The sequence below is a fragment of the Corvus brachyrhynchos genome, unplaced genomic scaffold (assembly GCF_000691975.1).
Source record: "Corvus brachyrhynchos isolate BGI_N302 unplaced genomic scaffold, ASM69197v1 scaffold407, whole genome shotgun sequence".
NCBI lineage: Eukaryota > Metazoa > Chordata > Aves > Passeriformes > Corvidae > Corvus > Corvus brachyrhynchos.
Window position 1 is genome coordinate 480,908 of NW_008239056.1, and position 23,479 is coordinate 504,386.

The 23,479-nt window shown below is 38.4% G+C and overlaps 1 protein-coding gene across 1 annotated transcript in view; it reads left to right on the forward strand.

Moving 5' to 3' along the window:
• ANKFN1 (ankyrin repeat and fibronectin type III domain containing 1) overlaps window positions 1-23,479 on the forward strand; it is a 108,167-nt gene that overhangs the window by 20,028 nt on the left and 64,660 nt on the right. Inside the window, exon 2 of the mRNA XM_017739182.1 lies at window positions 22,975-23,109. The gene's annotated coding sequence lies outside the window, so the exon portion shown is untranslated. The remainder of the gene's footprint in view (window positions 1-22,974; window positions 23,110-23,479) is intronic.

The window sequence follows — 23,479 nt, forward strand, 5'->3', positions numbered from 1 at the left end:
CCCTTTTCATCTTACAGTATGTAATTTTGTAAAAAAAAAAAAAAAGTTAATTCTATCATTCTGAATCAAGCACTCAGTGAGATTGCTGATTGCTTCCTTTGTGCTGCAGTGTGGGAGTAGCAAAGGATACAGGGACAGAAATGAAATACCCCACAGCTGCAAGAAACATTGTCCATGTTGTACACATGGACATTAACTCACAATTCCAGTATGGGAATGTCTAGCTGTTGTACTGGGGTCACAACATGCTTTAATATTATAGTCATTGACTATGGAATACTATAGACATTGACTCTGGAATTTCTATTGGGAAACAATTCTTCACACTGACATTTACTGCGAAGAAATACATGATACCACACCTCCAGATTTTCCTTTCTGGATGAAAACTCTAGCTTCCAAGATTCTGACATATTCAAACATTTATCCAGGTACCACAAGAGTCCAACTGGAGCACCAGCAACCGCATCCATTGGCAGTTGTAGTGAGACAGTTCTTACAAGAAACATTTGAGTGCACTCACTACAGTTGTTGTCTGCCTGCAGTAGAGCTGGCACTCTCGGGAAGATTTGGGCAGACCTGCCCAACCACATGTGCTTTCAATTCCAGGTGCACTCAGTAAGTCACATCCTTCAGGAAAGATCTGACCCACTCCACAAGCTCTGTCTATTTTTTCCTGGAAGCACAGATTTCCTCCATTCCTCACATGTGCAGCCATGATCCCCCAGCCAGCAGGTCTGACACGATGTTTCCAAGGTGTTGAGCTGACAGCACAGGTGTTGCACAGCACATCTGTAAGTATTGCAATCTGGATTTACTGTAGGAGCCCCAAAGGCTGTGTCTCACATTTAACTGAAGCACTTGTAACCAGAAACAGTAGCTGTAGAAACAGAGCACTGCGCTGTTAGTGTATGGATGGATTAGAGATGAGGGAAGGAAGGAACACCTCAAACCAACTCTGCTGTCACAGAAAGTGTTCCTGATTCTCCAGCCTTTATGTGCATGTGCTCAGACTAAATACAAGCATGGGTATTCATCCAGCATTGCTCCTCAGAGCAGGAGATCAGGTCAGGGATGGACAGCACCAGCAGCCTGTGCTGAGGGCTGAGGGTGTGCACAAGTGCTAATGTGGGACACATGGATCAGGTTTGCTCCGGGGCAGCCCTGAGGATGGACTCAGGCTGCAGTAATACCAAACACAACCCTGCTCTGCGGACACTTTGAGTACTTCAGAGAGAGCTGCAACTTGTACTTCACTTGCAGTACTATTTAAGGATTATTTTTCTGCTGAAATACAGAAGAAAATACGTTCCTGAATTTTCGTAGAAGAAGAAAGATGACCTTTTTAAGTATGGTAGATTATTTAATTGTTAATGGAAATAAATTGCATTGTGTAGTCACTCCTTGGTTTATTTACACTGCATGTCCTATAAACATATCACCTCACTAAATTCTCTGTTTAGTAAAAGAATGTGGCCAGTATGTTCAGACGTGCCTGGTTTTTACTTTTTAAAACTTCTTTGTCTGCTCTTATGAAAATTAATTTGCTTTAGAAATTACACTTTCCTGCAAATCGTTGTCAGATAATAAATACAGCCTAAGTGTCAGCCAAAATACACCAAAGCTATGGCTCTCATATTTGCATTCTGTATTCCTTCACTGTCCACTAAGGCAAATTAATTACCCCGTGTTTCTTTTGCAAGTCAGCAGGAGGTAAATTGGTATGGTAGAAATGAAAGGGCAGAGTCTAAAAGAAAATTGTCAATCAATTTGTTAAGTTTTAATTTCTCTTTACTGCATTGTTTTGCAACACCAAAGCCTGAAAATTAAATGCCTGTCATTGCTCTGAGCATTGTCCTAGTGTTGCTGGCACAGGAGCTGTCAGCAGTGAGAGAAAATGTCAACTGGCTTTTTGAATGGCAGCTAAAGGGCATCATGAGGACTTAAAAATCTGTTTCCTTTAATTTCTAAAAAATAATTCATTACTTTTAGAGATATTGAATAACATGAACTTTTTTTTTTCTTTGAGAATTCTGGTATCTTGGTCTTTCCGCATGGGAGCGATTCCATCTCAATTATTTCATGAAAATGATGTTGTGTCTTTTGCCAGTCTAGGTCATCTTCCATTATATTCAATGACCTTTAAGTTTGGGTTTATATACATAAAAAAATGAAGTGTTGTAGAGTGTGTGCATTGCTCCTACTCTTTACACCTGGGTTTAGATTAAAGAACTGAAGGATGAGGCAGAAGCACAGTGCGTGTATATAAAGGGGAGAAACACTAGGGTTGAAAGGAGCTGAAAGTATTAGTGAAGCCTTTTATTTTTTTAACTTTATTTTATATTAATATTTAGGGACAAGTCTGGGGAGTCTACAAAAGTCAAGTGGGTTGGTTCCCTCATTGAAGGGGTTAAAGATCTGACTGATCTGAACCTTCAACACGAGTGCAAATTGAAAGAAGTAAGTCTGATCTTGCAAGTCTAGACATAACTGTCAGCTACTTTTAGCCATTGCTCTGTATTGATTTTTATGTTCTTATTTTTATTTCATGAACAGATTATTTTTCTCTTCCTCTGACCTCATTCTGTAGAATCTCAATCTGTAACTCCCCTTTAACTTTCAAAAAAATCTCTTCCAAAACAGGTTCAGAAAGCAGTTTCCTGTGAATTTTTATGAGGATGTTATGAAAATTAGGGTTGCATTTTTGACCCCATTTAATCTCCAAGCATCTGGCTTGCACTGTTCTGTTTGGTGATGTTTCTTCCCCCAATATGACTTTGATAAATACTTTTGGTAGGCTGCTTACCCTTTGCAATTCAAAGCATTAGAGTTATTTACTACACTCCTGAAAACTTTCCTATTGTTTCCACTGTCCTTTGTATCAAATAAGTTGGAGACCAGCACCAGCTTTGCAGGAGATTGATTATGTGGCTGTTGATGGCTGCTTCTTTGGTAGTTTTGAATTTCAGCGCAGAGTAAGAAGAACTGTGCAAGTACTATAAAATTATATCTTTCTTGCTTTTATTTTCCCTTTGCACATGATGCTTTTATTAAGATGATATACTATTTTTATTTGCCATGAAATCTTAGTTCTACAAAACTAATTTAGTTCAGATGGAAATACTTGACATATGAATTTTTAAGAACTTTGATGTCCTACAGGACAAAATTCTTTTCATGCACCTTTAGTCGATGAGCTGTATTTTTACCATCAGTAATATTTACTTTTTTCCTGTAGCATAGCAGTACCCACCCCACTGTGACCAGATACCCATTGTAGTGGGCACTAAACCAGCCCACTACTGATTAACAGAATTCTTGTCAGGAGGAATTTACAGTCTGAAAGTGAACATAGAGAGGAAAGGAGAGGAAAGGAAGGAGGTTTTCTCTCCTTTTACAGAGGAAAAACTTGAAGGACCCAAAGACATTTCACTTCTGTTGAAATCAACTAATTCATTCAAAGTCCACAATCACTCTGTGTATAAGAAACAAGAGGGAAGACACCTAAGTTAGATATACATGTCCAAACAAATGTACTGGAAAAAAAATTAACATAATATAAACTACCACCAAATGGTAGATTTACATAAGGTAAATCATGACGTGACCATCTGCTGGTGGAAAAGGCTCTTCCAGTGGGAGTATTGGCAGCAAAAAACCAAATTATATTAATGGAAATGTATACATTTCCAGTTCAGTGCCCTGATGGTCAGAGAAAATTAGGAGGCATCTCAGGTCGTTGTGTTCATCCTTGGAAGCTGATGGTAGTGCTTTCAATGTTGGTTGACCCAGACTTATCATGGTGTGGTGGTTTTGTTTGTTCTACAGTAAAGTTATAAATACACAGTTTATAATGCTTTGGTTTACTGGGAAATACCCTTTGGAAGCACAGAAAATGTGACGTGCAGTGTTTGCCTGTAACAAAACCTCTTATTTATCTGAGGGAGATCTTGGCCTTTGGATCTCTCCTTTCTGATATCCCCCACACCAAGAGACAACCTAATAAAACTAAAATCCTGAAGTTTTTCTAGGTACTTGTATAAAAAGCTCTTTTGATTGAATAATCTTAGAAGAAGACTGCAAGAAGGCTCATTAAAACTAAGCACTCAAAATGAGAGGAATATTTGGAAACCTGGTAATGTGTCTGGTTATGCCTGCCAAAAAAACCAGTGCTTGAAAACCAAAACTTATATATAATCTTTGTTTTTTGCTCCGCCAATTGTTAGCAGCCAAGCTGATGTAAGCCAGCTCATTCTGTGTTAAACAACATGAGATTCCAAATGGCATCATTTCATTGAGCTATCCAAACAAATCTTGTATTTTTGAGAAAATCAAATGTTTCATATTTGTGAAAAGCTTCACTTTGGTTATTCTCATGACACAGAGTATGGCATAAAATAATTAAATCATTTGAAGAGCTGTGTAAAATCTCAGAAGTTAATTTTCCCTAAAATCACCTCTCTTAAGCTGTATCTCTGTACTTAACTTACAGAATGCTCTCTTTCAACCTCAGAGAGGAACTGCTTTTACATTATTTCACTGGATAACAGACAATCCTCAATAATTAATGCCAGATCTTCAGCTCTGATACTTTCATGGAAACCATTAGGCCAATGCCAGTTTACATCATTTGAAGATCTGACCCAGCAGGTATAAAAATGAAAATGGCAAGGCAAAAAAATATGAGCAATTTGATATCAATAAAAATGTGCATGAGGTCAGGGAGGACAGAGCCTTTTCAAGTTTTCCTTTGACTTTTTATCCTAAAGAAGAAAGTTGGGTTTTTTTCAGTCATCGAGCAAGATAATGTACAGCAAATGATAAATTACAAAAGAAAATAATCTGTTGCAATAAAAGCTGGGCAGAGCCCCAAGTACTTGTTCCCAAAGTATTTATTTTTCCCCAGCTGTATTTATGCGTGAATTCAATGATGTTTGTAAAATAAGTATTAGAAATTGTAACATTTTGAGTTATGCATATTTCAAAAAAAGGTCTTTCCTCTTTCAAAATTCAAACTTTGACCTTTCTGAAATTTCATTATCACAACTGACAAGGTCCAACTGTTTTTTTATTTTGCAATGTTTTCAGAAAAAGAAACTTCAATTCAGCAGTTTGGATCAAATTTCTAACACAGAAAATTACTCAATTGCTCAGAAAAGAAACTGTAATAGATCAGAGAACAAGTTATTCTCTCACTTTGAGTAGCAAATACATTTTGGCTTGTATTGAAATTATTGTTGCTATAACTTATGCCCAGAAAAGATAAATTAATAATTATTTACAAAGCAAAAATTGAGTCAGAGACAAATATAGAATTAACTCAAAGAGGGGATGTTTTCTTTTTATTTCACTGTAGCACTCGTAGAAAACCTCAAATACAAATTGTTTTAAGGAAAATTATAGTTTCAATAGTGAGAAAAAGAAAGAGAGAGAGAGAGAAGGAAGGAAAGAAGGAAAGAAAGAAAGAGAGAAGGAAGGAGAGGGAAAGAGGGAAAGAAAGAGAGAAAGAAAGAGAGAAAGGAAAGAAGGAAGGAAGGAATGAAAAGAAAAAGAAAAAAAAAGAAAAAGAAAAAGAAAAAGAAAAAGAAAAAAAGAAAAAAAAGAACTCAGACGTGAGACCTGAATGTAGAAAATGAAAAGGTGCAGTTGTGCTGCGGTGGAGCGAGAGAGCATTGTATGAAGGCGCTGGGTGTGCGGCCCCAGATGTGATTAACGAGCTGCACGCAGGTGGGGAGATAAAAGAGCCAGCGGCGGAGCGCCGGGAGGGCTGCGGGAGCGGCGGCAGGGCCGGGAACGGGAACGGCGCTGCTCTCCCCGCCGGATGAAAGGCAGGGCTGGGCCCACCTGCTGTGGGGACAGCGGCACAAACCCCGGAGCAGAGAGCAGCCAGCTGGCTGTGCTTTAGCTGTTTCCCCTCTCGCTGGCCCGTGTGGAGCAGCAGACCCGTTCCGTAGCGGAGGACACCGTGGCGCTGAGGGCGTTTCGCTAAAACGCGACTGGCGCGTACCCAGCGGGGAAACTGAGGCAGGAATTCTGGGGGGGGGGTCCCTCATAGGGCAGTGAAACGCTGCTCAGTCCTCCTGAGTCTGTGTGCCTCCCCCTCCAGCTCTGCTTTGCCCTTGGAGAGCGTCAGGAGCCGTTCTTCAGTCTCTTACTGAGGGTGAATGACAAAGATAATCCTGCCTGCTGGGGAGCTGCACAGGGAATCTGGGAACGGAGACTAAAACATGTTCTCCTTCATAGTGGATCCTATAGAGGAGCAGTTCCCTGTCTGAAATGGTTTGGGTGCATGCTGGGGCCTAGCCTCGTAATTAGGAATGGAATATATGGAATCAAAGCGAAATTCTATATGGGACAAGAAATGGGGTGGTCTTTATAGCAGGGTGGTCTTAAACTGAGGTTTAATGTATGTACAATATACAAACATTTTTGACAGACCATTAACACCTATAATCTTGTAAATATTTGCAATTTTCTAGATCATAAATATAGCTGCATAAGCAGTTCTTTCAGGACATCATTTATACTCCATTAAAGGTTAATTTACAAGTTAGTACCTTATAGAAAGAAGATATGTGTACTTTTATGTTAACTTTCTGTAAAGGGAGACTGGTGTCTCCAGCAGCAATTTGTAATTCTCCTGTGACGCTCCCAGTGGCACTATTCAAAGCACTATTTGAATTCTTTTCATCAGCTCATGTTCACAGCAAACTTAATCTTCTGTTTTGAAGGTAGAGGGAGAAATGAAAAGAAAAGAAAGAAAAAAAGAGCTAAATCTTAGGTCTTCTGTCTGTGTCCCCAAGCATCCAACTGTTTGTTTGAACAGTCTCCCCTGACACGCATTCTCATTCGTCACAGTGCTGGTGATACCTGCTGCTGTCTCTGAGCCCAACCGAACCAGCCTGGCCGGGCTGGAGGCTGGCTCAGGGAGGGGAGAGGTAAATAGTAGGGATTGACTCTGTGGGCTATGACTGTATTCACTGTAATGGCATTTGTGCTTTCTAAAGATCAAAGGCCAGAAAAAAAAAGGTGGGGGCAGGGGGAGAGAAAGAAAATTGTTCACTGTAGACCTAGTCAGGAGCTTTCAGAAGTGCCTGTGAGAAATTAGGTGCCTCTCTTGTACATTTGATCATTTAACTTTGAAATCCTGGTGAGAGAGCTTAGAGAAGGATCTGAAGAGAAGGGAGAATAACCACTCATAAGTCAGGACTGTTGGGGAAGAACGAACAAGGAAGGTGCCAAATTTAACTGGATTTTGATTTATTTTCTTTTTCTAAATGCCAACTTTCCTTGTTCAGCCTGGTAGTTAAACAAATGAGAGGCTTTAAAACTGCAGTTAGCTGCAGATTAAAAGGAAAAAAAGAAATCTGTTGTAAATGCATATACTTTATTGCCAGCTATTGGGATAAAAGAAAGCTTTCTCAAATGGTATGATATGGCTTCCTACAATGGTCTCTAAGGGTTTATTCACCTTCCATAGGATTTCTCATGAAGAAATATTAAAGCTTTGTGCTTATTACTCACCACATAGTATATGTTTATCTTCATTATTCGCATCTTAATACTGTAAAGATTTCAGCAGCATTTTTTTTTTCTGTTTCAAACCACTGTGCACACTGCAGAATGTTCCAAGCTTCTCTATTTCCTATGTGGAGTTTCTTTCATCTGGTTTCATGCACAAAGCGGAGGTGGTCATTATGGTGCATTCACATCACACTAAATAGGAGTTAATTATGTATTCTTACTGTACTGTTTTCACTGAAAGATCTTTATAAAAATTGAAGATTTTCTCAAAACACAATTACATCAACACTTTATTAATTTTCTGAGGCTTAGGGATGAATTTCTGACTAAGGGTTGTGAGAACTGGAAACTTTGACCATTGAAAATTGCTTTTGTAATTTTCCAATCCATACTTGCATTTCTTCTCTGAAAAAGGCAGATCAAGGAGTAACTAGAAACTCACAGGCTGCAGAGTGGCGTGGAGGGGAGGGACTGAGCTTCCTTCTTACCAGGTTAGTGATCTAACTGCAACACCAGAGTCAGTCCAGTCTGACAGAAATACTACCCTTGTTTTAAACAATTGTTTGTCAACTCAGAGAAGAACTTTCTGAGGTACCACTTGTAACCTCAAACTAGTTTTTCCCAATATTTTTAAAACACATCCTTATAAATCCAGTAGCACCAGCAGTGTTAAATGAAGTGACTGCCTTCTTGAGGCCTGAACGAATGGAGATGTATTCTGGTATGAAATTCAGTGAAAAGACTGCTACTACGAATGTGGCTGGAGTTGTACCAGGCTCCAGGACAGCACTGTGAATCCTGGTGTCACATCCATGCTTATAAATCTCAGTATTTTGCATAACCAAGGGGGCATCTTTGATTATTTTGACAGGTTCATTGATCTTGATACCAAAGAGCAGCTGTGTGGATGCTGCTGCTGCTTAATGCCATGTGCTGTGGGGCTCAAAAATCCCAAAAATAGGTTGTAGAGGGACATATTAAAATGGCAGAACTGCATTTCTCAGTCACACATCAGTCAGTGCCCTCCCGAGGCACAAAGGTTTTTGCTCTGTTGAGTGGAGCGCCGCGTTTGTGTACGTGAATCACAAATGTGGATTTAATTTATCTAGTAGTAGTTACCATAAATAGCCTTATTATAGTTGATGCTGTAAGTGGGTGGGCAAAACAAGAGTAATCATAAAGGAAAGTCTAAAATTATTCATTCACTAGGGAGGTCATCAAAGAACAGTTTCTTCCTGCAGTCACTACTGAAGTGGCTCCGGGGAAGGAACGTGAGGTTTAATGACTGTGTAGGTGCTTTAATATAATTTAGCCTGAGAAATCAGTGAGCCTCAATGTATGCAAAGCGTCACACTATTTGGTGGTACTGGGCCTATAGGACTATTTGCCATTACAGGCTGAAGGCAGCTAGAAGAAGTATTAAAAGCACAACTTTAATAATAGCCTGAAAATGTAGATTAAAGCAGGATTCATTCTATTAATTTTTTTTATAGGATGGAAGTTATTTCAGCTACATTAGAAACTTAAAGGAGTGTCTGTTAACTATTAAATCCACTGTTTAATAATCTAGCAGACTTGCTTGGAATTGCACTAAAAACTTTTTATCAAACATATCAAAACATATCAAAAATATGTTCAGTTACCTCATCTTTGAAGCAGTTCTATGTCACCCAGTTATTCAAGCTTCACAGAAGGTTACTTTAGGACACCATTTATGTGGAACATGTTTCTGCTGATAATTTTGTATATTTTATCATGGATGTGTCTCTTACCTTTATCAAGCAAATATCTTTTCCCTTTTAATTTACAGAGTAAGGAACATGTGTAAGAGAACAGTTTTTCTTTGCTGCTGTGAGGGAAGGGAAATGTACCAGTGCTTATGAAATTACTACGTTATGGTTTATTTAGGATATAATTAAGACATCAATCAAAAAGGGTTGATTCCTTCACTAGCAAAGTTAATGAGATATTAACCAGCACTTTGAAGCTTGATCCAAGCTATCATTCCACTATTTCACAAGTCCTCCAAATTCCTACTTTTATGGTCAGTGGTAGTGTGAAAGAAGACTTTTTAATGTTTTCCTATAATTTTGAAAAATGCTTTTTTATAGTTCCAAATGAGAGAAAGCAATTTCATCATAGCAATAAATTTCTGGGTATAAGTTATCTCTAAATTGTTTTGCTTTAACCTGCTTGCAAATTGACAGTGCAGTGTCTTTCTGGGTGACAGCCAGCTTTGTGAATAATAGCTTGCACGAGTTGAAGGCACTGACAGCTCCTGCTGAATGCACCACGCTTCTGATCTTTCAGTAGAAAGCATAAATAAAAGGAAGAGCTCCCAGAGCAGTCTATCCCAAATCCCTCTCTGAAGGACTGTATTTCACAGGAATATTGTCACAAGGATGACCATCAAAACAGTGAGAAAATCAAGATCCTGGTTTTCTGAGAGAGTGACACAATCTAACAGTTATCTAAATATTTGCTTTAGGAAACTTGATGCAACTTTCAAGAAAGAGTATAGTCTTCTCTTCTATGGCGTTATAACCAGACAGCACAGAGGTGATAATTGAAGCATCTTCAGATTGTAATAAACAGCTGCTGAAATGCAGCAGAAAGCTGCAAGTTGAACAGTTACACAGATTTCTTATTATAAATTACCTTTTTGTTACTTAAAATCTCCTGGACAGCTCTTTATCCAACTCTTCTATAAGTTGGTATTGTTTATACTTCCCTGTATAATACTTCATCTAAATGACTGAGAGTGTGGAGGCTTTCCAGAAAGACAAAAAGTTTGAGTTAAATACATATATACCCACAATCAAGGAGAGATCCTAGATTGTTTGTTTATATTTTCAAGATCCAATAAATTAGAGTGTTGCCTTCATTGTAACGCAGAGTCCGTGTAGTTGTGCTTCATTTAGCTTTTGGAAAAGAAGATTCCTATTTTCTCTGGCACAGAGTACACCTAACAGAGGTGTCCTATTTTTTCAGCTGTTTCTGAACTGCTGCTGTAATTGAAGAACTATGTTCAGAAGTTGCTCTTAGAAGTCCCCTGTATGTTTTCCTTTCCCAGATCCTGTCACAAATCCATTCTAAAGATGTCTTAACACATCCTGCACCATTTGTTTTGAAGTTTTCTCATTGAATGATCAAGATATGCATCTATAGGGACTTTCAAAATGATTTACTAAAACAGCACCTCGCTTTCTTCTACTGACTGAAATTGTATCTGTTTTAACTGATGAGAATTATTTATCGAAGACTGGCTACTTGTAAGACAAGGAATTTTTTCATCACTGAACTTAAACTACCATCTATTTTGGTTTCTGTATAATCTATCCTTTGTCTGTCTTTTGGTACTGATTCAGTTTTCACCATCTCTTCCTGCCTTGAGCTTTATCTTAGAAGAAGTTGTGGATGCAAGAGTGATTTCCCTTATGAAATCACTATTGCTAAGCCTTTGAAATTTTTAAAGAAAATGTGTTTCAGGATTTTTTTTTTTAAATAATCTATTTCCAAACAAGTGATAGGTGGATGCTCCACATTTGGATTCTCTGACAGCTGCTGTGATGGTATCAGTGAAGGTTAAAGAGACTTTCTGCTTGGCTGTTCAGATTTCATACAAGGTGCCAATAAAGAGCAAAGACGGTTGAATGGTGGATAGTAGCAAAAAGTTGCAGAATGTTCAGCCTGTGGCTAAGAAAATCTTCCACATCTTCTGTGCTGTCCAGCAAAAGAGTTAAACCAATCAAAATTGCCTGGCCTTTTGTAGTTAGTGCTCAGTAGCTTTGGATGGGAATTTCTGATCCTTGACTGATTGTATTCATTTCTCATTTCTGGAAGTTTTTTGATTATATTTTTGTATCATTTGTTCTTAATACAGTACTATTTTCAGAACAAGACAGATAATGCAAATGTCCTTTTTTGACCTTTTTTAATCATAACCTGTCAATTGTAAAGAAACAGTTTGGGGTTTTATATTTCCTTGTCCAGTTGTTCCTGGATTAACAAAAGTGTAAAATCTGGTGTTATTTGAAATAGTTGATATTGTATAGCAGTGTTCTGCTTGTCTTCTCAGAGACAGAGGTGAAAATGAGTTTATATAGAACTTATATAACATACTCTTTATAGTGAGAAAATGGGGGAAAATTCCATTGTAATTACTTTCAGATTTTCATTACTTTCATATTTCACTCATAAGCTTAATTTTCTCACCCATCTGTGTATGCTAATCATCTGTATTAATTATTTCATATTGAAAGAGACTACTTCATAATTAGTTGGTTGTATAATTTGAAGCAATTGCTACAGTGAATTTCACCTTTATTTTAATTTGGAAATCATCTGCAATCAGTTTTCTCAAAAGTGCTATTTACAGAAAATTATTTACCTGGTAGTTATACTTCAGAAACTGCTCTCTAATAATGTCTGAAAACTGCTTGTGGGTATCTAATATTTCCTTTTTTAATGTATTCTAACTCTCAGTTGCTTTTTTTAAAATAGACACATATGGATGTATTAATTCTTAGTACAGTAATTCCTTAATTTTCTGCATTGCTTTTCAAGGAGAGGAAAAATTCTGGGAAGACACCTAGTTTTATATAATTGTTTGCTTGGAAATACAGTTCAGCTGCTGTTTTGTCTAGGCAGATAGATGAAGTAAATTAAAAGGAACTGACTCTGCTTTGCAGCATGCACTGAAAAAAACATATCTTGCAGGAAGACAATTTTCACTGCAAATTCAAAGTTTGCCACTGCAATCCTATTGGATTTTCTTGTATAATTGTGATCACTCCTTTATTTCCCACTTCATGTTTCCAACGTATTTCTGTTATGTAAGTGACATTTAATTCTTGCACTGTCATCTACTGTGAGCACCATGTGCACAGTTGGAAATACTGTCTGAACTTAGAAATAGTTTTCTTTTACATATTGACAGCTGACTGACAACACAGAAAAGCAGTAGCTTGGTACTGCCAAGGTTTGTTAGGGCTGGTGTTTGTGTTGTGATTTTGTTTTGGATAGGTGAATCTAGGGTTGAAGAAGGAGATGAATGTAGGTGTTTCTCATGTGCAGTGAGGTTTCATCTCTGTAACCCACTGGGAGATAGTCCCTAACCAAACCTAGGATCTGAGCCACCAGATCTGTAGGAGATAGGAAAAGGGCAGTAATTTAGAAGGGTTGTTACTATTTGCTAACAAAATTGAAGTCCCCATTATGGAATGAAGATCATGTTACATGGAGCTGTGGAATTTCACGTAAAATTAGAGAAGATTCATTGTACTTTTAAGCCTAAACTCCTTATTTTTCATGAGGGCTCTATAAATGATTCTGGCCGAAAGTACCAGTTGTATTCTCTATAATATTCTCAAAAGCCTACTGAACAAAATGCTGCATATTAAAATGCCATTCTGTCATTCATTGTTTGTGAAAAAATTCTGACCAAAATTTCTGGTTTCAACAGTATTTCTTTAAACTCATATTAAAATTATTTGGAATTCTATAAATCAGGTTTTTCTACTACTTATATTTAAAAGCTAAATTCTGGTATAAATAGAGAGAATTCTATGCAATCTTTGTGGTGGTGGACTGGTACTATTAAGCTTGAATCTGTGCTTCTTCTGGTGTTAGAAAACACAACTGCTTCACTTGTCTTTTTGTGTGTCTCCCCATTTCGTATTCTCCCAGCACAGCTTGTGTGCTGATATATCAGAGCATTCAGTTTTAGATGCCTATTTTCAGGAGAGGCTGGTAGTTAGTCTTGAATTTCTCATGCTTCTAAAAAATCATTCTTTAAGGACTGCACCTCTTTGAACAATTTTTTTTGAGTGTCTGGGTGTTCTTCAGAAAATCTGAAGAACTGTATTATAAAAAAATGATATCACAGTCTCACAGTTGTATTTAAACTGTGAAACTGTGATATAACAATGGGCTCAGTAATCAAACTTTCCTATGATACTAAAATACTAATACTCTAGCTTTTGCTGAAGTACAGATTCATTTCTTAGTGTTAAGCTGGCTTTCAACATAGACTCATTTAAAGAAAAATGATGGAATCATTCACTGGCCACCAGCTTTATTCTGTTCTAACGTCATGTAATCTAATCTGTGGGCTTTTCAAACAAAAGTATCAATGTAGCATGTCAATAATTTGAAAATTCAGTTCCATGGTAACTTCTTGAAGGGGGGAGGGTGTAAAATAAAAGTCAAATGAGCCAAAATTGGACAAAATTCCAACATTTCTGTTAAGCCATATCATGAGGGATAAATAGGCACTGGAACAATATTAATGTCCAATTCCAGCTCTCTCACAAGTATACTGAGTAACCATTAGATAAACTCTCCCTACACTCTCCCTACTTTCATTTTCCTGTTCCGTCTATTTGCAATCCACGGAAATTTTGAGTGTTTGTACTTAGAGCAGTAATTCCAGTAGAAAACACCCATCTCTGTACTGAAGTCAGTGTGGAAATGTATCTTAGTCTTCTGGCAGAATATTGTAAAAAGGATTACTCTGTCACTGAAAGCTGCTTTGTTAAAATTTTAAAATGTCTGTTTCTTATATTTTTTTCATGGTTCCTCTTTATCTATGATTCGAAGTTGAAGTTGTTCATACCAGCTTGGCTTTTTTTCTCCCTCTCTGTAGTTCAATATTTCTTTCAAGAAAAGTCACCTTATTTGTATTGAGCAGCAGGCAACAGAGCCATCTGCACCAGCAATTCTTAGAACAAACCCAATGACTCATGTTTAACTCTGCTTCTTCTCAAGTGCAGCTGGAATAACCAAATTAACCTTCTGTTTTTCAGCCAATTTAGATAAAAGATGAAGACAGACAACAAATTCGCCCTGCATACTGATAGTGGCTAATTTTCAACTTCTTACTAATTTTGGCCCCTAATTAAAACCAAACTACACAGTTTTATTAGAAAGTACAGGCAAGAGAACAGATCAGGTGCTTCCAATTCCAAAATGGAGCGCAAGACTTTCTGTTAGATGATTGTATATAATAAACTATTGTCCACCTCCTTGCAAATCCATGGCTTTATTTCCAGCTGAGTAGGAACACTGGATGTTGTATGGAATCTGTTGCAATTGTGCCTGTTTGGAAAAGTGGAGAGAGGCTCAGAATGACTTCTCCCAGAATGGTGTCTGCAAAGAGGCAAAATATATTCTCAGTTGCAATCATTCAAAAGACCTGTATAGAGTGAAATGCTGCAGAATATGACCTAAAGCATATTATTTTCCTGTTTTTAAGAAGTCACAAAACAGATATTAAAATTGGTGTGAAAAATATGCACACTTTTGTGTTTGTGCTTAGTGTGTATGTGTGAGGGGGTGTTTTTGGGAGGATGGTTGATGCTGAAACCAAGAGCATCTGAAGTAAAACCCTGAACATTTCTTTCGGTCCCAAGGCTCAGGTATCACATTGACCAGTGCTATTTGAGGGGTAATTCTCTGCCAGCACTATCTGTAAGAATATCTGTAAGATTTCACTTGGGCTCAATGTTGCCTATAGCAGAGACTGACTGGCTGCATTACCACGTGAGAGAATTCCGTGCAGGTTTGTGGGGTACTCATTACAAGTTTTCTATGACACACATTCATACAGACCATGCCCCTTTTAAGAAAAAAGTGCAGAGAAAAGGTACTCAGGGAGAGGTTTCACATTGTGTGAATTCTGTTAATTTTTCCTTATAGCACCTCATAATTTTCCAGAACAGAGATCATTAATCATCCCAAAGTGTGTAGAAGTTTGGGCAATAGCTGTAAGACCACCAAATGCTGACCCTGAAGGAAATTAATTACTAAAGGTGAAAAGCAAGTGTTTTCTTAATTAAGCCACCTAAGCTGCCTGGTTTTGCAAATATTTATTAACACAATTCAGATGAAATCAGATCAGCAGTTCTGGCTGCAGAGAGTGTTGTTTCATTGGACCACAAGTCCTCATTTCCAAATCCATATTCAGTCTTTTAACACAGCAGCAAATTATATTTCACATCTGTCAGCTGTGACAACACTAATGAATGTAATAACTGGATGGTGATGTACAAACACTTTTGAAGTACCTAATTTATAAAATATAGGTAGTAGTTATTGATAATAAGCTGTTGGGGAGTTGGGGTTTTATAGTTTTTGAAGTTAATTTTTAGTATTTTCAATTTGCTGCATGTAACAGAAGCATAAGTGAACATCTGATAACCAAACATTCTTGATACAGGAAACTTTTAGGGCAAGTGAGCATGATATCTCAAAGGTTTTCCCAGCCAATGTCTCTATTCTAGGACTAACAAGTGCTTTACCATGATTTAAAGAACAAAAGGTCCTGAGACTAAACCAGCTCTGGCCTTGGTTTTCCCACCCACAGTGGATCTGGGCACTTGCCAGAATCCTGTTGTGTGCTCTAAGCACCTCCTCCCCCAAGATTAACCAGCATTGTTCTTTCTGATTTGAGGGTGGGTGAGAAGGAGTAAAGCATGTCCCAGAGGGGCTATGAACAGGATGGAAGTTCACAGACTTTTGCTAACACGTCAGGATTCAGCCTATACCACAACCCCTCCTGAAGAATTGGCCTGAAGGCTGTTTTCCAAGGACTTTGCTAAGTCAGAGTTTGAATATGGGAGATAAAACCAACCATTTTATAGTCTGAATCAGATTCTCTTTGACCTGTTGGAAAACAGAGTAAGGCATGCTGCAACCAGCCATGAAAAGTAGGAGTTTATTTAAGATTAATTTCTCACCTTTGGAGTTGGTTGATGCATTAGTTTGGATGTGATGAAGAGAGAGAAATGGGAAAAGAGGCTGTGAACTAAATCCATCCAAAAAGTGTGTGCTCATTAGGGAGCAATTATCACTTTGTATTCTGATATTGTTTGTGTGGTGAGGATGGGACTCATGGCCACACAGCAAGGCCAAGAACTGATGTTTATTGCTCAGTGAGAGGCTGACATGACTAACTGGAAGGAAACAGATTCATCAGGTTTAGAGCTTAAGAAAAGTGATGAGAAGATATTTTCATGAACTGCTATTCTCACCACTCCAGTTTTTAAAAGCCTCCACTACAATATAAAAGGAATGATTTTTGGCAAAGTATTTTACAGATCTGCTATGTTCTAAACAGAAATAGTTGGTTGCACTTCCTGCCTTTTAATTTCACTTTTATTGAAATGTTGTACTTGAGGAAAGAACAAACCCACATTTTGAATTTTGGCACTGATTTTGCTGTGCCCCACACCCCTTGTAAAAGATAAACAATCATATGTCCTTGTCTGTCTAAATTATAAAAAGGTTTCAATAAAAACTGTTATGTCCATGTGCACTGCCTCTGCAGTAAACCTTGGATCTTCATTATTTGAAGCTATCATAACTGCTCAGCAAAAAATGAATGTTTAAATGTTCATTTGAACCCATTGTGAAAAAGAGTGCCACTGGCAAATCTAGAATTACTTCACAGCAATCACTTCTATTCTGTTTAGGACTTTGCATTGCTCCTTGTGAGACATTGGTTTGGAATTCCTCAGAGTTATTTTCATTTAAACTCAAATGTAAATGAACAGCCACAAAAGACCAAATGACTGCAGTATGAATTCCAGCCCTTGGAAAATGCTCACAGCCAGGCAGGGGGATGCTTCCCTATTGCAAAGATAACCTATAGGGCTATTCACAAAAGCTGGGAGACAGATCTCTTTGTGGCTCTTCCTCCGATAATGCAGACAAATGAGCTCTTAGTTTGAATTGTTCTTGTCTAGAACAATCTGTCTCCATCAGGATCTGAACAAATTATTCTCCCCAGGTAAATGTTACCCTTTGAAAATAGCCCCTCTCTTCCCACTCTTTGTCCTCAGCAGCAAAGTTTTCCTGAAATGGTACCTTACTCTGGGGTTTTTTGTGGTTTGTTTGGTGGGGGATTTGTTGTTGCTGTTGGTTTTGTGTATGTGTTTCTTTTTAAATGTCTGTTTTTAATATGTTAAAATCATTGCCCATAAACAGACTTCTGCTTTTATCAGGGCAAACAGTCTTCTCTTTAAGGAGTATCTGAAATACTGTGCATTTATAGTGAAATAAACAGTGCTTGGGGATCACAGAACAGCAGGAAGTTGTTCTTCTGTTACCTAAGTTGTTCCTGTATTCAGTATGAAAAATAATGACACTCATGTAGTACTTTATAATAGATGCTCTTATACAGCAGGTTTTGAAGAAAAGGGTGATCAATCTTGGAAATAGGCCTTATATTAATAAGTACACTGCTACTTACTGCAACCATACAAAAGTTGCAATGACACCTATCTATATATCTATATGGTCTTTTTGTTCTTTTTAAAGACTGTGTCACAAGTCTAAAAATGTCTTTAGCTTAAAAAAGAAGGTGCTTCTCTGGGATGGTGTGTGTCTGCCTCTGTTCAGCTTTGTTCCATGCTCAACTCCACTACATTCTGGTTTTTTCTTTATTCTTTCCTAATCTAGAAATTGCCAGCTATGAAAGGCCTGTTAATTTCTGTTTGTAAAATGTTCTGCTGTAACTTGAATTAAATGCAGTGCAGCTGGGAGTAGTCATGGCTAAACAATACATGGCATAAATTATCTCTGTCTGGAGTGTCTGACTAGATAACATAATCAACAGGAGGCTGACAAAACATCACAGCCGCCTGTTGTCGCTGACAACTTCATTATTCCCATGACGTTCAGCTGGGTGATTTGTTTCTGAGGAACAGCAATATCTTCAGACATGTCCAATGGCCTTATGTACTTTTATAGGCTTCCTGAAGCAGGATGTGTTTGCACAGATTTAGGGATTTTTCCTAATCTGGGGAACAACTGCAGGAACCATCAGCAAAGAGCTCTGCTCAGCATTGGTTTTGCAGTAGAGCAGCATTCCCATCAAGCACGCCTCTTGATAGGTAACAGCAGCTGCTCTTTGATTCCTTGATTCAAACAGGAAGGGCTTTGAGGATCTGATGGCCTTGTTATATTATTTTATTTCTGTTTACCCTAACTAACACTCCAAAAGATCCCAAATGACTCAGTAGTTTTGTGGCTCTGGCAGCCCAGGCCTGATCCTATTCCACTGCAGCCAGGTATTATTATTCTCAGGAATTTTCCAAGTAAAAAGACTATCAGGGTTAAAAAAGCCACTGTGTCTGTATGAAAGACATGCCATCTTTAAGGAATTCTGACCAAACAGTTCTGAGTTTCTGCTAGTTCATCTAAAATTATATTGTGAAATACAAGCCCCAAGTCCATAGCTGCCACAAAGATGGAGAATTCCCCCCTGCATCCGTCCTCGGGAAGTGGGAGTCTGTAAGCCCCAGGCACTGGTGCATCTGCCAACTTCAGCCCTGCAGCAGAGCCTGGGTGTGCCGGATTCCAGGCTGGGCTGACAGAACCGTGGGTTGGGAGCCGTGGCTACAGAGGAAGCCTGGGGGAGCCAGGGCTGCCAAGCCCAGTTCCATTTGCTCACTTACACCACGGGTGCCTCAAATATTTCAGAACACTTGGGAAAATTCTTTGCTAAACTTAGTCCAAATGCAATTATTTTTTCTTCACTCACAATTTCAGAATTTTTCAAGTTTGATCACGTCTGTGACTGATGAACTGGGAAATAATTGTCTTTTTTATAAGCATACTGAATACTTCTGTGTCTCTGTGGATAATAGGCTATTTGCTGTGGATTTGGATCAAGTACATTGGCTAAAGTAACTAGTGAAACAGTAAGACTCAGATCAATGTCCTTGAAGAAACACAAGAAACCAGGGAATAGGACAGAAAATTAACAAATTGGCAAGGGGGTATGTGTGAAAGATGATAGGTAAACAAGGAGCCAGAGAGGCAGGAATTGCCAAAACCAGAGTTGGAATTTACTACAGTACCTTATATGTATAAAAATGTGCAAGAAAGAATGAGTGTGGGGACAAAGAAAGATATGCTTTTATACGGTTGTTTGGGGGAGTAGTTTTGTTTTTATTTTACCTTTCCCACTGAATACTTTTGACTGTATGAAAAAAACCCCACACCATTATTTTGTTTCAAGGAGAAGAATCTCTTTAACTACGTTTCTAGTAATGGATTTTAAAAATGAGACTGCACACAGATGCCAGAGTTAGCCTGACCACGTTACTTTGGGAGGGGGGTGGAGATCCCATTCCCAGGTATCCAATCTGCCCAGCTCCGTTGCTCCGACAGCAGACGGAGAGCTGATATTTGAGCAATATTTGTTCTTTTAGTGTGATTATGAACAGTGTAAAATACAGCTTTGTCTCTTATGATGGCAACAGCTTTGCTATTGACTTATTTGCAAGTAAAGTCGGGCTCCATGTGAGTTTCTTCGCTCCAAACTTCCCACCCTGATTCTAGTGGGAAAAACCAAATGTTGTTCACAAGCACGGCGCATGCAATATAAAACACGGGAACGCTGGTTTTTGGGGATGGAGGACGTGCTACCTACTGGAACGCCGTCTGCAAGGACCTCGCGTCCTGGGGACAAGGCGGTCCCTGTGTGGCCGCCGCTCCAGGGACCATTCCAGGATGTTGGAGAACTGGGTGGACGCTGCCACCTATCGATGGATGGAGGACGCGAAAGCCCGAGACCTTACACAGCACTCCTCATCCCTCGCCTCCCTCCCTCATCATTAAATGTCCCAGTGTCCGGGAGGAACAAACAGAATTCGCTAAATGTAGTTAATGGCCAACATAAAGCTAAAAACACCTGTGGAGTGCAAAGCTGAGAACAGCACAGGGTGAAGGTTTGGGTGACTGTCAATGAAACCGCCAATTTGGGTGGCCTCTTTAAACAAAATGTACCACTAAATGTACATCTTCACAAAAATGTGCAGCTTTAGCAGCAGTAAGAACAATAGAAGCTTGTGGGATCAGCTCTCGTTGTGTGCTGCATGTAGGGAACTTTCAGACTCATCAATCATGGAAGGAAAACCTGTCGCAATAGGTTAAGTCAACAGTGTAAGTACAGCCAGCAAAATACTCTGTGCAACTCTGAAGAGTGGAATGCAAGTGCAATAATAACTGGATGACTTCTCTGTCCTCTAATGGAAGCATCAAAGGCTGAGGATGGGCAGGTTTCTGCAGGAGACCAGACTAAAGGATCTGCTTCCACGTGTTTTATCATAAACCCAGGGGGTTGTTTCTGTAGGTCTTTTAGTCTTCTTCATTTCCAGAAGTGGGTGTAGGTGCCTCTCACGCTTATTTACAAACATTCTGTAATAATTTTTAATAATTTCATTTTTTATCATTTGCTAAATGTATGATTACTTCTTTTACCTTACTGAGCATTGTTTTGTGTCTTCAGGCTTTTGAGCAAGTTAATGAATAGGTCAAGAAGATTATAAATGTATTTACTTGATACAAAAAAACTAATTGTATTTCACAGAACTAGGCTTGGGCAAGAAAAATTCCTGACTTTTACTATCTACTAAATACCGTTTGGGTAGCAAAAGGCCTAAGCATTTAAATATTTGAAAAGGCAATTGTAAAAGGGCTGCTTTCCACCAAGCTGAAGGGAGAAAGAGGAAGAGAGAAGAGGTATTGAACCACAATGAGAAATTGCTAGAAAATGTTTAAGAATAGACTAATTTCTGCAAACTCACTTTAGATTTTCCTCTTGAAAACAGCTGGAAATTGAGAATTCCTTTACAAGTGAGTTCCTTAGATGAGGTCTGTACAGACCAAAAAAACCTTAATTGGGGATTTTGACTCAGAAGGATCATCCCTATTTAACACACCACTGAAAATGGAATTCTTAGGCTTACATTTATTTTTAACTGACTTAGACATTTCAGATTTTCAGCATGCTTATTTCCAGATAGTATCTCAGTGGTAAAGAGGTATTCGGTGGTTTTCGAAAGATTTCCAATTTCCTTCTGTTGGCAAGGAGCAGTGACCTCAGTCAGCTCTCTGCTAATGATCCTTGGAAGGAGCTGAACAAAAGAGGGAATCCTGTATACAGATGGCCTGTGATTTTCATGGAACAGGAGAAGGAATGTCGTGCATAGGATATCGTAATAGCACTTTGCAATTCTCTGCTGCAGCAAAGCATGTAACTATTTGCATTTGATATTCTCATTATGCCCTGGAAATACATCTGTGTGCATGTTTACACACATGTGTATAGGCATGCATGTGTGCCTGTGGAAAACCCCCCAAAGAATGGGTTGATCCATATCCAGATTGATTTAAAAAATACAGATTAACTTCATGTTCCATGACATACAAACATCAGGCCCAGGACTACATTTTAGCTTCAGCTACTTGAGCAAACGGATGCACTTGGGTATGAGGCACAGCATCCTTAGCTGAGATTTGAAGTGTGGGAGAATCAGGCTGATCAACAGATTTTGGGATGTTTCCAACATTTTCCAAAAATCAAGCATCATGTCTGAAAAAATCCAGGGAAAAAATTTCAGCAGATTGTAAGAGTAGCTCTGGTATCTCCTTAAAAGCAATCAAAAATACTTTTTCTGTAGATATTAATGGTCACTGGCTATGACAGACCCAGGAACTGGTGTGTTTTGGTTCTTTTCTATTATCAGATGTTGCACTGGAGCATTGAATTTGCATGAATTTAACCCAGTGGACTGTCTAGAAAGATAACAATTTTCTAGATTGTTGTTTATCTTTGATTCTCACCTTCACTGTTTTTAGAATTCTGTGTATGGGTATTTCAAATATTTCATATTTGACTTTGTAACATTTTTGTGGGTTTCTGTGTGTTCCAGCATTTGCTTTTTTTTTTTGCCCAACAGTAAAAAAAAATAAAGATTTTGAAATATCACTGTTCTACTATTTTGGAAGCTCCAAATGCAGACATTACAGGATCTGCTTTAGCTGAAACATCCGTAGAGTGTGTTTTTGTTATCCATTTAATAATCTTTTTGAGGCTTAACCTGTTCAGGCTGGGAGCTTTCCAATGATGTTGCAGATGTCCCACAGCTATGGTTGCTGCTTTTGTTGCTATGATTGCAGACAGCTGTAGTGGTAGCTTGCTTGGAGAAAGAAGAAACAATACATCACATGCAACAAGCACTACTGCACTGTGAATTTCCCCCCCCCTCCTTTTACTGTTTTAGCATAAAACCAGCTGCTTGAGGATGGCTGCATTAATTTCTTTTTGCTCATACTTCATGGCAAATTAATTACAATCACAGTTTTGTTTACTCTGGCTGTAATTATTTTTTCTATTTGCACACTGTGCTGCTGATCAATTTTAAAGGCTACAACAGCTAAAAGCACAAAGAAGTCGTGGCATCTCTCACATGGAGGCTTCACATGTTAGTCACTCCTACAGCTGCACAGGTAACTGGGGCAGAGTTGAGGAACCAAACATTCTACCTGTGATACAACACTACTTGCTTTAAATACTGTTTGGCTCTGAGGCTTTAGCAGCAATCTTGGACTTCAGTAATTACTAGTAATAGGCTTTTTCATATCTGATCATTCATGCAGTGTAAGGAAGAGATTTACTCATTCTGCCCAGAGGCTGAGCCAGCAGAGACAGCAAAGCTAATGTGATTCACTGAAGGAAGACAGTGGACAATTACCAGCAACTTGTTCACGTTTTGCCTTGGATATCCTAAGCTGGTAAGTCAAATTTAACACTTTAATGCATATATTCTTAATTATTAGTTTCAAGTGTAAGATTGATTCATAAACATAGAGCGTTGAGTGGTTTCTCTGCTGTTGTGTTTTCCTAAAATCCTAAGAGAATGCTTTTACAGCTATGCTGTGCCCTACCAGTGCACCTGTCTATAGAGTGTAGCATATATGTGCCACAGACAACAGAGAGTGTTCTATAATTTAGGTATTTATTTTTCTTTCTCTGCAATATGTTTTTAAGAGACATGAATATTAGGTCAAGATTTGACAGTTAGAAAGGAAAAAACATTAAGCTTTTATAAAGGTAACTATTTTATATTCATTTGTATTTGAATTTGGCTTTTAAAGGACCCTG